The sequence below is a fragment of the Palaemon carinicauda genome, chromosome 18 (genome assembly GCF_036898095.1).
Source record: "Palaemon carinicauda isolate YSFRI2023 chromosome 18, ASM3689809v2, whole genome shotgun sequence".
Classification (NCBI taxonomy): domain Eukaryota; kingdom Metazoa; phylum Arthropoda; class Malacostraca; order Decapoda; family Palaemonidae; genus Palaemon; species Palaemon carinicauda.
Genome location: NC_090742.1, coordinates 91,014,344 through 91,029,897, shown reverse-complemented (window position 1 = coordinate 91,029,897; position 15,554 = coordinate 91,014,344).

The following is a 15,554-nucleotide window of genomic DNA, read 5'->3' as shown; positions in this document are numbered from 1 at the left end:
AAACTCGCTGGTAAAAGGCTGATGTCTCGCTAGGTAATCCTTGATTGCTGGGTAGCAGTTAGGTTCCGACCTCTTTTATGGCCTCTCGTGGCATGGTTGGTTTTGACCTGGCCTTTCATTAGAAAGGGGCCAGCGTTCGATTCCAAGTATGAGGTAGAAATTTATTTCTATTTGAACACGATGTTGTGTTGATATTTATCCATATTGACTCATTAGGGGTAATTTGAATGAATTACTACCAATTGATCTTATTATATAAGAAATCGTTCCTGATGGATGCCCGGAAGGGGCAGGGGTGGAAATTTGGAAATTAAGTATGACTGTCATATGAACTTTCAATGTACTAATTTTTTCGGATTCATTCAGAACCACATAAATATAATACCAAATGATACAAAATATGTCCATTATAAGCCAAACAAACAGCTTTTTATATATGTGAAGGATCTCTGTGACATACAATGACGTTTAGGATATAATTTGGTCAATAAGAATAATCCAATAATTTCTCTTATTTTTCGGTTCAGAATTGATTTCCCGACAGATCAAAAGCTAATCTGTGAAGTGTGATTTTCAATTTAAATTGTTAGTTACCCGATCTAATTGTCTTTACAAATTGTCCTCCTCCCCATTGATCGTCATCGCCCGCTGAGTCCTGAATGACAGGCGCAACAGTTTGACATGCCCACAGACTGGAGTGTGCGAGAGGTCACATCTTCTGCAAGTACACCGTGCTACCTGATAGCTTGCCAGAACAGTTATAACTTATTATTTAAAGAAGATTTTTTAGGAGCTGAATCCCTGGCATGACAACAGATACAAGTCAGTTGTTCTCATTTCTTCAGCCCAATCCATCCGACATATCCCATTACCTTTACCTCTCATTGTCTGATAGTAAGCCTGAAGTGAATGATTCTCCAATGCGGAAATATTTGAACGAATTTTCGAGATATACAAAAGTTTTTGATTTTGCCATCGTCTGTGTCAACGTTTTATGTCGCAAGATTCCCCTTATTTCACTCTAAACAAATCCATCATTACTTGCATCCAACCATTTGCAATTGCTTTTTCGATTTTTCAAAACACCTGAAATGTTTTGGCACAGTTTTGCAGGACAGAAGCAGGCTATCTAAGTCTCTGGAGACCATACTTTTCTAAATTCTTGAATGCGAGAGTATCTATCGCAACCAGTATATTTATGTAGATATAGCAGTTGATTACAGGTAAGTTCTTCAGTTAGTTGATGTCATAAAACTTTTTGTTCTTCCTGCTTAATTTGTCTGATTGGAAGTAAAGGCCATCATTTGGCACCTCAACATGATACAGAAGTAGAGGTCGGTATCCTCATCAACAAGTGTATAAGTGTTTTAGGAGAGACCAACAATATCCACATTTGCTTTCACTACCTCACATACTGTTTTCCTCCAGTTCCACCGTTCTCTGTTTAATGCTAACAAAAAATTCATCTCTTTTTTTTCCTAGAGAAGATCGATTAGGATGTGAACTTAAACTGTGGCCGAGAATTCTCTCGTCTTTTGTGCTTGTTATTTCTTATGGATGCGGTTTATCCATAGCCATCAAATGCAAATGTTGCTTTGTCATAATGTTTGATGGTAAAAGTAGCATATTTAGCAATAATTGCTCAGTAGTGTGTCCCATTCTTCCACGTCAGGCGATACAGAAATGACACACCATCAAAGACAAAGTGATCAATTTTAGATGCATTTTTTTGTCTTTTCTTGTATATCGCAGCTGTAGATAGCATATAACAGAGCTGGTGTGCCACCATACGCAGGGAATCTTTCACTTCGAAGAGGGCGGGAGGGTAAGGACAAAGTTCTTGCATCAGGACTGTAAAAAGTACCCTAGCAGAACTGGCTTGTGCACCTTACATAGGGAATAATTTGCTTCGAACAGGGAAGGAGGATAAGGGCAAAGTTCGTATTCTAATTCTTCCCTCTGTGCCACTATGAGTAATGTTTGCAACAGGAAGGACAAGGTCGATACACTGATTATCATTTACTCTAATTTCAGAAGCTTTGCCAAGACTTTTAGCTTTTATTCTTCCTTTGGAACTGTATGTAAAAAATTTTTGTCCCTACATTTTTTCAGGATCTTGTTATTAACTACTTTGTAAGGATGAAACATTAACTTCTGTACCCAGCACAAACCCCGTAACAAACATTTCAGAGTGATGGATCACCTGGTAACAGTCAGTTAGTTTTCCCTGATTTTCTTATGTCAATCATGTCCTTTTTAGTCATCGTTGATATCTCCTTTGCTTTTCACTCGTCCTGTAATGTCTGCTTATGATGTTCTGCATGGCCTCCTTGTGCTGTGATGTTATGGGTCTAGATAGAGTTTACAGTAATAATTGTTTTCACTCATTTCATCTGCGCAAGTCAGTGCTAGAGAATTGAGAACAACTGTCTTATAGCTGTTGCCATGCAAGGGGATCCAGCTCCTAGAAAACTTCTGCAAATGATACTATGAAATTTTTCTGTTTGCTGCGGGTCAGTACGATGTACTTTAAGAAGATATGGCTGCCCGTGCACTTCTGTCTTTGGGCATGTCAAAACGACTCCGTGTGCCATAGTTCTGCTCCTCTAATTCAGGATTCTGCAGTCATTGGCAATCAATGGGAAACGGGCAATTTGTAAAGACTATCAGATTAGGTAATTACCAACTTCAACTGTGGAACCCATGTCACAGATTAACTTTTGATTGGCTGCAAATTCATTCTGAACTGAAAAATTAGAGAAATCCCTGGAACATACTTATCGACGTATATCATAGCATCATAAATGTTATTTTATGTCACGGAGACAAAAACTAACACGAAAAACCTGTTTGTTGAGTTTATAATGGATATATTTGTATCCACTGGTAATAAATCAATGTACGGTAAGATAAAAAAAAAAAAAAAAAAAAAAAAAAAAAAGGATGAACATTAAAATTTCATGTCTGCCATACTGAATTTCGCGAATTTCACCAATGTCTGGGCACTCATCGGTTGTCAACTTTTACTATGCTAACAATATACCCAGAAAACCAGAAACCATCAAAACTTGGAGCAAAATGTTTTTCATGGTCAAACCATATGTAGACTCACTGTTACAGAAACTAGAAAATTAATATTTTGTAGAAACAATATTGATTGTGGACTTATAAGTAACTAAATTATAATTTAAAATTGATTGACAGTGATAGAAACTACTAATTTACTTTTAATTTTCCGATGATTAGATATTATGTCATCCAGTTTAATTGTATAACTACTCCATTCATTAAATCCATTTTAGGAAATAATTACAGTGTACTTTAGGTCAAATTTCAGCCAATTTTTATGAAATATCATATTTTTCGTTACTATCCATGGGTTTGAAACAAAAAGAATAAACATCACCCAGCTAAATATTAAGATTTATACTAAATTTTGATGGACGGCTTCCGGGTACAATTTATCTAATCGGAGACATGTTCTAAAAAGCAAAGAGGCCCCCTGTTAAGGGGAAAGGACAGTAAACTTTATTGGCTGCAATATATATATATATATATATATACATATACATATATATATATATATATATATGTATGTATGTATATATATATATATATATGTATATATATATATATATGTGTGTATATATATATATATATATACACATATATATATATATATATATAAATATATATATATATATATATATATGTATAATATATATATATGTATATATATATATATGTATATATATACATATATATATAAATATATAATATATATATATATATGTATATATATATAGTATATATATAATATATTTTTTTTTTTTTCAGGAGAAAATAGGAGAGCCACCAAAGCGAGTATTCAGATACATTTAGTAAGAGGGTTATGGGTAGCCTACATCGAATATGAGGAAAAAGTAGAACTTTAGCTCCAAAGAAAAAAAGTTAGTATCAACTTCCCTTTGTTGCTAATATAAACAAACATGGTAACTTCTATAGATCTGGGGAAATCAATTTCAATTAACACTAATAGGAGATATATTTGAACTAATTGTAGAATGAAATGAAACACATAGAAATAATATTGTATTCACAGACAACAATTTATGTAGTAAACATGTCAGAAGGTCAACACATTAATGAATGCTAAACACAAGCACGCTATGGGATGTACTCCAACTAATCTAGGAGAAGCTAAATAGGGCGGTGAAATGGGCAGCATAATCCTGATAATATTACCAAAGAGAGCCACTTGCCGTCACTTATATTGTTGCAAGAGGGACCGATGACCTATTGGCAATGGATCAAGGCGAGCTATCAATCAGGGAACGTTTGGTATCTGGTATTGACATACCGAAATGCATAGTTGCGCTTAACTAGTTTTAATTGCATCGAAGATGCCCAAACACAGATGTTTCAGCTTGATATACTCCATGCATGTGTGTGATGGTGTATGTGTGTGTCTATGTTCGTGTGCTATAGTATGAACAGTATATTATTCCAAGTTTTTTTTTTATCACAGTAAAATTATAGTGATAAAATTATAATAATAGGAAGAGGATAATGTTTACAGTTATCTACAGAACAAATAAGGTGTACTTAAATATATATACAATACACAACATAAAAAGCAGTAACACGTTGGTGAAAGGAAAATCATGAAAGGAACAAACTATATATCTACACCAAAATAAATCTGTAAATACCAACGACGAATGACGTGTGTCCCTTTTCTGTATTACCCATTTAATCGAGTTGTCATCACCTTATCAATTCTTTAAAAACATAAAAGCCATACTCCGTATTATTATTATTATTATTATATTATTATTATTATTATTATTATTATTATTATTATTATTATTATTATTATTATTATTATCACTTCCTGCGTTACAAACCTAGTCAGAAAAGCAGGATGCTATAAGACAAGGGGCTCACCACAGGGAAAAGAGCCCAGTGAGAAGGGGAAATAAGGAAAATTGAAAATTTAAAAAAAACTAACAACATAGAAAAATATCTCCTATATAAACTATAAAAGCTTTAACAAAACAGGAGGAAGAGAAACAAGACAGAACAGCGTGCCCGGGTGTACCCTCAAGCAAGAGAACTCTAACCCCAAGACAGTGGAAGACAATGGTACAGAGGCTATGGCACTGCCCAAAAACTATAAAACAATGGCTTGATTTTGGAGTGTCCTCCTAGAAGAGCTGCTGACGATTGCTACAGAGTTTCTTCTACCCTTAACAAGAGGAAAGTGGCCACTAATACAGTTACAGCACAGTGATCCCTTAAGTAAAGAATAATTGTTGGTAAATCTCATTGTTGTCAGGTGTATGAGGACAAAGGAGATAAGTTAAAGAATAGACCAGACTATTCGCTGTGTGTGTGGTTTGTGTGTGTGTAGGTAAATGGAAAATGAAACGTAACCAGAGGGAAGGATCCAATGTAGTACTACCTTGCCAGTCAAAAGACCCCATAACTTTCTAGCGGTAAACGATTTTAAGAGCTCAAGTTATTCCATTATTTGTGACATAAAATCAATTTAATTAAATAATCTCTTATTAATATTCTAATTAGAATATACTTGAATATTTTAGAAAAAAAGAATATTTTTAAGATACTTCATAAAAAAGGAATGATATATAAAAATCGTTCATTGCCGCTTGGTTTTACTTACAGCTGAAAATTATTATAAAAATATATTTCTATATGTACCTACATATTGATTCCTCCAAAATCACATTAGGAGTAAAAAAAAAAAAAAAAAAAAATTGAAGCACTGTGCGAAAAATCAAAACCATTTCTCAGATTAGATAATGCGCGGAAAGCAGCTAAAACGATTAAAGATTCAAATATAAAATAGTTCATCAAAATTTTAGACATTAGATACAAACGCTCTTTTCTAAGGAAACTCATAATGGCTTCATACACTCCATTAAGTAAATATATACTAAGAACTTCTTATCCCGGGATTCTGTAATGGTAAGCAAACCTCTCTTCGGTAATTAATTTGACCCTTTTTGGTGTAAAGTTTTTAAAAAGGTGTTCGAAACTCTAGTTAGATTATCTTACATTTTCTCTTTCATCTGATACTTATGTTTATGTAATCTGTACATGTTACCAATGCTCATTTTACCAGTAACGATGATAAATGTTCTTAAATCTATAGATTTTTCTATTTTGACGTAAAGCCAAAAGATTGATTATGTTGCATTGCAGCAAACATGAAGCGCTACAGTTAACCGCATCCGGTTTACATAAATTATTTTCATAACTATCTAGATTCAAAGTTTCAGTATTTTTACACAAATGTGGATGAAAACTTGTTCCATACATAGTAAGCATTAACATTACACTCTTCATTTTTCTAGATGAATGATTCGCCTTTTGGAATCGACATTTAGTAAACATAATCGTAAACTAATCGTCTTCAGATTCGCTAAACGAGTTATCTCAACATCACGCAAAACCGTGAGGAATGCATTACCATTCACATCCAATTACGATCAGTTAATCCCGCGAGAAATGAAAAGGGAAATGATTCCTAATAATGCTATTGAAAATTAGCGAAATGTAATTTGCAGTGTCTCTGGATAGCTATATATATTCGCATAATTAATTTGGAAACTGACGCCGTCTGTTGTGGGAGGCAACACTTCTTTGTCAAAATAAATGTTCTTAATTTTTGTGGAGTGAATTAATTTTGTCAAGGCTTTCAGCATGTTATGAAAACTTTTCTATATTTGACATGTAGCAATATCACCAATGTAACAAGATTGAGTGTCTGGCTATATATATATATATATATATATCTATATATATATATATATAGATATATATATATATATATATATATATATACGTATATAATATATGAATTTGTAGAGATAAAGTCAAGGAAAGAGGGAGAAAGAGAGAAGATATTTTCAATGGGAGCTGGAAAGTCTTTGCACCTTTTGGAGATCGTAGTCTCTTGAATCTTGAAAGAGGATTTCTCTTTGGGAACTCTGGACGAGTTTGTTGATCTCTCTCTCTCTCTCTCTCTCTCTCTCTCTCTCTCTCTCTCGTGCTATTGATAAACTTGCTCATACATAAAATGGAGCATTCGTCGGAGTAAATAGCTGGCTAATGTTTGTTTTAATGATGGCTTATATAAATTTACACTTTAACTTCATTTAGTCAGATTAACCAACATATTATGTTTTACTGGTTATATAGCGGTACAAACGTTAATACCCGAAGTGATTTTCGTAAACAAATGATTTGGTTTGAGCATATCTTGGCCAAGGTCTTCTGAACAAATATTACCATTCTTGTTACAAAGGCTTGTTTCTCTTTCCTACTTGCTTGAATTTCAAATTTTTCCTTTGCCTACGCTTCTTATATCTTCATCCAATAACTCAACTTTTCTCACCATTCCAATTTCCTTATCTTGAAGGAATTAGATATGAAATCTTCTAATCTGCACAACAGCCATGCTCATTCAACACCGCAATATATCGCATGAATGATGTTTACAAAACACGTCTCCCCTTTTATACGTTATTAATGGATATAAATCGTTAAGCCATAGTTCCACTATTTTCATTTGTTTTAAAAGTGAAAGAACAAGTCTTATGAAGGATCAAATCACGTCTGTGAAGAAAGAGATAAAGATTACATTCATGATAGAATGCATTTAAAAAAATGAATGTTTTCACGTATCTCTCGAAATTCTACATCTAAAGTAAGGTGTAGGAAATAACTGCTTCCATTATTCATGAATAATAATCTATGATTGACAGTTCTAAAAGTATTAGTATTTTCCATCAAACGGAGGTTGTAGTTTCAGCAAGGGGGCTCAAAAGATAGAAGTATTTAAGGTGGACGACCAAGAGGTATACAATATACTATAATCAACGTGTTATTTTCAAAAGAAGTAAACCGAGAATTGTAGCCCTGGAAATAATGTATTCTCTGACCCAATTTTTTCCAAGTATTAATTCTCCTAAAAAGGTCACCCAATGATTATTCCTGACAATTTTCCGCTGATTCTCTTCTGAAGTTTATCTTTGCTAACATAAAAATAAATATAAAAAAGGGAGCTGACTTCTTTTTTTTTTTTTTTTCTAAAATACCTTATGCTATTTTGACATGTAGAGGAAAAAAAAATTAAAAATAAAAATTTTACGAAAAAATAGAATTAAGTTTGATTAATCACCATAGAAATTTATTCTGCACAGCATCAGATAATTATCTGGAAGGTGTACGTTGGTAGTCACTAGATTAGAAAAATAGAACCCTCTCTGCTTTTTTTTTTTTTTTTTTTTTTTTTTGTCTCGCTATCCCTCACCCTTCCAAATAATATATTTTTTTCACCTTTTATTGAATTTTAAAAAGAGAACCCTCTCTATATTTACCTTTATTTTCACTTCATCACTCGAAAGTATTTTTTCTATCTTTAAATGGAAGTAAGTTCTGGAGAAGGTAGGAAAAAATTACTGGTTTTTGCTTCTCTCTCTCTCTCTCTCTCTCTCTCTCTCTCTCTCTCTCTCTCTCTCTCCATATATATATATATATATATATATATATACATATATATATATACATATATATATATATGTATATATATATATCTTGGATACTGTTATCAGCATTAGATATATTCCTTATGATTAAATTCTTCACTAAATAAGATTATTGACCTGCTTTGTTCTTATATTTCCATTCCTTCACAAAAGATTATTCCGTCATCAGCTTTTTCTTTTTTTTTTTTTAGCATTGACATTTTGTGTTTCGTGCGCTAAGTAATAATAATAATAATAATAATAATAATAATAATAATAATAATAATAATAATAATAATAATAATAATAATAATAATAATATAATGCCAAGGCCTTTACAAGTAGTCATATGTATAATCGATCAGGGAATATTTTTGTTAGCGAGTTCATATTTTCTTTATTTCCTTCAGATAATAAAAACCTCTTATATTTGCCTAAATTTTTAGCTTCAATTTATCCAAGCAATGTAGTTCTTATTTACATATACTGTATTTCTCTGCATGTTTGTATCGTTCAAAATTCTATCTCAACTAATGCATACGTATCAATTTGTATTAATTTTACATAATATCGGTATATCTGAAATTTACCTCGTACAGTAACATGGTATAACAATCACTACTTGCCAGTTAGTGATAAACATATCTTTCAACTTGAAAATAATGATGAAAAGGTTTAAAACATAACCTTCATGATTTGATCATATGGAAAAGAATATTAGGTTATACACATGTATATCAGGCACTTACTTGATCATTGGGGTTAACAGACTTAACAAATGCTTTAACCAAATTTGCTGATGTTTAACTAAATTTGCTCGAACCCACAGGTCAAACACGGGTTTAAGTGCAAAAACTAAATCCTCATTATGTCTCTTTGAATGATAGATAGATTCCTTCAAACTGGCGTCAGTTATTAGTTACTTAAAAACTCTTTAACTGAATCCAACATTTGTATTACATAGAGAAAATAGTAATAATTGCCAACAAGATAGAAAAAAAAATATAATATTGATAAAATATCCTGTCTTTAGATCCACTGTTGTTGTAATAGTTGAAACCCTTACTGCCCATAGAAAATACTGTAGTCTTAGATAATTATCCGAGGAAGCCAACATTTTTAATATAGTTACCTTTCACCTTAATTCTTTAAGAGATTTTGATAGCTCATCAAACATGCGAAGCCTTTTTAAGGGTCCACTCATAGCCTAGGAATAAGTAAGGTATCAACTGCAAAAGTTTTTTATGTTCTCTCTCTCTCTCTCTCTCTCTCTCTCTCTCTCTCTCTCTCTCTCTCTCTCTCTCTTATAAAATAATTGTTGTGTTCTAAGATATATTGCCAAACGTAAAGATTTTCGATATCACGTTCTTAACTCATTAAACACTCTCGTGGAGAAATACAGAAATATAATGTCGTTTATAGACATTCAATAGTCGAAAATAGCTCAAGAAGTCGAAGTTCTTTTTGGTGCTGTGTTCATAAGTGGGTAATTCTTCCAAATTGCTGTCGATCACCTAAAGTGCCCCCTAATTTTCCAAAAATAGCGTAGTGTTCAATGAATGGGAGGTTGTTTTTGTGGGAAATGACTAAGACATGATAGTTTATGTCACAGTTCATTTTCATTCTGAAGGAATACTAATCATTATTCAACGATTCTGAGCTATTTTAACTTTAAAAATATGCCAAATTACGATTTATGTTACCTTGTTTTGTATTAAGAAATCAGGGCGTGTTCATATTGGATGATTAGAATGAAAAATCGATCTTTAAATTACATAATTCTTAACGTTTTCTCTACTCTTGAATTTCCTTAACATCACGTGTCTGAGGCTTTGGAGGTCGAGTCTGTGTAAAACAAAATGAATATCGAGTAATATTGTCCAATACGATTGTTCTGTTGTATTTTATAGCATTCTGCTTTTTCGGCTAATAACGATGATAATATCAATATTGTCAGAAATGTTTTGTTTTACTATACAGTATTTTCATAACAATCTGACCTATGACATTACGATTTATTTATCCATAAATTATTATTATAATAGTCGCACTGGTAGATGATTATTTTACATTTTATATTAGACATGACAGAATTATAATGATGATAATCAAATAAAGCCAAATTAATGTTAATATATTACGTTTTAAGATACTACGTATATATTCATATTCTGTATATGAAATTTTAACCATAGTTGCTAAAAGGAATTCGCACTAGCAATCCCAGTCATATAAGTGCAACTGTTTTCCTAAATATATTTTAGTATTTGAACAGTCGTCATGTTTTGAATATTTCTTTCTAATTAACTAGCATTCAAATGCACCAGATGGTCGACATAAGAGAGAAATGGTTTTAATAGTTTTCCATTTCCATCTTAAAATACAAAAGTCCTTCACAAATAATAATAGAAAGGAAATTGAGCAGAATTTACATAATCATAGAAAACACTTGTCTCTGCAATTTTGTTCAGAAGTGTTGTTCAGGGAAAATGATAGATTTTTCTTTATCAAATGTACAAGGGTAATCGGCTATATAATTGTACTAATTATTTGAATTATGGAAAAAAAAATTGAAAATATGTAAAATTAGAAAATATTAAAATTCTTTTGTTCTAGTTATTCACTGAAAATCTATTCATGTTCAAAATGTATTGCCTCTATCATGCTATTAAAACAAAAGGTAATATCAAAATCCAGGAGAATAAATCCATCAATATCCTAGTAAACTGTACTCGACCTTTGGTCGCCATTGTTAGAATGAATAATTATTAAAAATGTTAACTCTGAATGTCATTGCTATCTATTATTTTTTCTCAATCCCTGGTAATTTTGTATGTCTTCCTTTGCTTCTCTTTTCCAATACCATTTATTTTTTTTTTTACGATTTTATAGCATTTTTTTACGATTTTATAGCATTTAGTCTTATAAAAGAAAATAACTGTTTATGAGTAAATGAAATGCTAGTTTCATAATATATTTATTCTTTTCAGTAAATATTACTGAAATGTCAGAAATGTTATTGTTTGTGGCATTTCTGTATGGAATGAAGCATGAACCAGAATCCAGTTACCTTTACACATTGCTTTGCACTCAAATAATTGTGTGGGAAATATAGTTTCACTCTGACAACGAACCATCATATGAAACTAGCTAAATTTTACAAAAGACAGTAATCTCTATAATTTCTAATAGTTACTCTTTAACTGTCCGATTTGGCTTGCACCAGACAGCAATGATTTATTACAAGTTTCAATAATATATAAATATGTTTTTTTTTTCTTTTTTTTTTGCGGGGGTGGGGAGGCAGATAAGGAGCGGTAAGGGTGCCGGCCTAACTTTTTTTTTTTAAGTTGAAGATCAACAAAGGCTTGGAATCTTTAAAATTAACAAACATTTGAAAGCTTTACAATTTCAAATAAAATGCGAACTTTCAGATCAATTATCCCAACAGCTAAGTTAATGACTTTCGAAAAATTCAATTTAGTAGAAAATGAAATTGCCTTTAGAGAATTTCTCCCTATTTTAATAAGTTGAAAAGTGTTTATTAATAATAACCCCTTTTAAAAGATTATTTATAATAGAGCCACTCTTTCCTTCCGTCCATGCTGTGCTAGGAGGACTAATACTAGATGCTTTAGCGTCCTAACTCTTGACATAACTGGAGGGTTTATAGTAGGGATAATGTCCCCATCCCTACCCACAATTGTCAATAAAAAAGGATTATTCACAATTAAAACCGATCTTTGGTAATTCTATTGCTACTTTGTTTATAATTGTTTACTTATGTAAGGTTGAAATTGATTGGAAATTTTATTGATTTCTTACTGAAGTACTCGAATAATCATCTTGAGTTGAGAATTGATCGATGAAGTAAGATTTGATATCAGAAAAGATACCTTTTTCTGGTTTTTAATTATATTTAGTGATGCCATTGTAATTGTACTTTGGTGACTATGCCATAATGGTTGTAAACATTTTAAATGCAAAAATAAAGGTTGCATTTGTTATAAATAGTAGGCTTTGTAATATTTATACTATGTGCAATTCTCATTTTTTTTTCTCCGGAAGGGGTGGTAGGCTTAACGTTTAAAATAGACGACTGTAACTTGAAATTAGTCAAAATTGTTAGGTTGACTTTTTAGATTTTTTTTTCTATAAGTGTTACTAACCTTTAAGTAAACAAACAATTAAACAACGTTTAAATTTTCCTAATCCTTTTTAATCAACATATTTTCAATAATTTGCAAAAAAAAAACATAGCGTTTACATTACTTGAATATGTTCATATATCTAGCTGGATCCATTTTGAATAAATCTTCCTAATAGATTTAATACATTTTGAATAGCTACTTTTATTTTCTATTTGCTGGAATCAAAACCAAAGATATTATGTTACCTATGTCCCCCATGAAACACTTATTTATCAATTTCTATTTAATTTCGTTTAGTTATAAGGTACAACCAATCCAAACTCTGTTGTGTTAACCAAGTGCTGTATATTTTCGGAAAATGTAACATACACACACAAACACACCCATATACACAGAAACTATCGTGTATATATATATATATATATATATATATTTATATATATATATATATATATATATACATATATATATAACCAAAAAACAGCAGATTCTAGTCCATTGAAAGACAAAAGCCTCAGACATGTCATTGCATGTGTGGAAGTTAGACCAGTTTTCATCACAACGCTGGAAGGTGCGGAATTTGTATAGGTGGAGATTTGTGTCACACTGCTCAAAGCAAACTAACCTAATATGGGTGGCCCATACTACACAGCTTTGCTGATCACGGCGATAAAAAACCTTTTTAAACTTGCTGTGGTATATTTTAAATGTATATATATATATATATATATATGACAGCAAGCCGGGAGGAAAAAGGAAACGAAGATTGGACAAGCGCTTTCGTGTTATTATTACACCTCTTCACGGTCTTATATATATATATATATTATATTATGTATATATATATATACAACATATAACTATATATATATATATATATATATACATATATATAAATATATATTTATATGTTGTATATATACACACATATATATATATATATATATATATAGTTATATGTTGTATATATATATACATATATATATATATATATATATGTATATATATATAATTATATATATATATATATATACATATATATACATATATGTATTTTATATATATACAGTATATAAATATATCTATCTATCTATATATATATATACATAAGACCGTTGAAGATGTGTAATAATAACACGAAAGCGCTTGTCCAATCTTCGTTTCCTTTTTCCTCCCGGCTTGCTGTCATCTTGAGACATCGCACGTTCCAGCGATTTGTCATTAATATATATATATATATATATATACATATATCTATATATATATATATATATATATGTATGCATATATTCATATTTTGTATATATATATATATATATATATAAAATATATATATATATATATACATATATATATATATATATATATTTATATATATAATATATATACACACACATATATTTATATTTGTATATATATATGTGTGTGTGTGGCGTATATATATATATATATATATGTATATATATATATATAATGTGTGTGTGTGTGTGTGGTGTATATATATATATATATATATTTATATATATATATATATATATACATATATATATATATATATATACATATATATATATATATATATATTTATGTTGTATATATACATATATAATATATATATATATATGTTGTATATATACATACATACATATATATATATATATATATATATGTATATATATTTATATATATACAAAATATAAATATATGTATATATATATATATATATACATACATATATATCACATATATGTATAATATATATATATATATATACATATATATATATATATATATTACATACCTACATATATATATGTATATATATACAACATATAACTATATATATATATATATATATATAGTTATATATATATATATATATATACATATATATATATACATACCTACATATATATATGTATATATATACAACATATAACTATATATATATAATATATATAGTTATATGTTGTATATATATACATATATATGTAGGTATGTATATAAATATATATATATATGTGTGTATATATATATATATATATCTCTATATTTTGTATAATTATAAATATATATACATACATATATATATATATATATATACATATATATGTGGTGTATATATATATATATATATACATATATATGTATATATATATATACATTATATTTTGCATATATATATATATATGTGTGAGTGTGTGTGTGTGTAGCGTATATATGTATATATATATATATATATGTATATAAATATATGTATATATATATATATATATATTTATATATATATATATATATATACACACACACACACATATATATATATATATATATATGTGTGTGTGTGTGTGTGTGTGTGTGGGGGTGTGTATATATATATATATATATATGTATATGTATATACATATATATATATACATATATATAAAATATATTTATATGTTGTATATATACACACACATATTATATATATATATATATGGTTATATGTTGTATATATATATACATATATATATATATATATATATGTATATATATAATTATATATATATATTACATATATATAGATATAGGTATTTATATATATATACAGTATATAAATATATCTATCTATCCATATATATATATATTTATATATACATATTTATATTTATAGATATATATATATATATATATATACATATTTATATCTATAGATATATATATATATATATATAAATATATATATATATATATATATATAAATATATATATATGTATATATATTATATATATATATATAACAAAAAACAGCAGATTCTAGTCCATTGAAAGACAAATGCCTCAGACATGTCGTTTGCATGTGTGG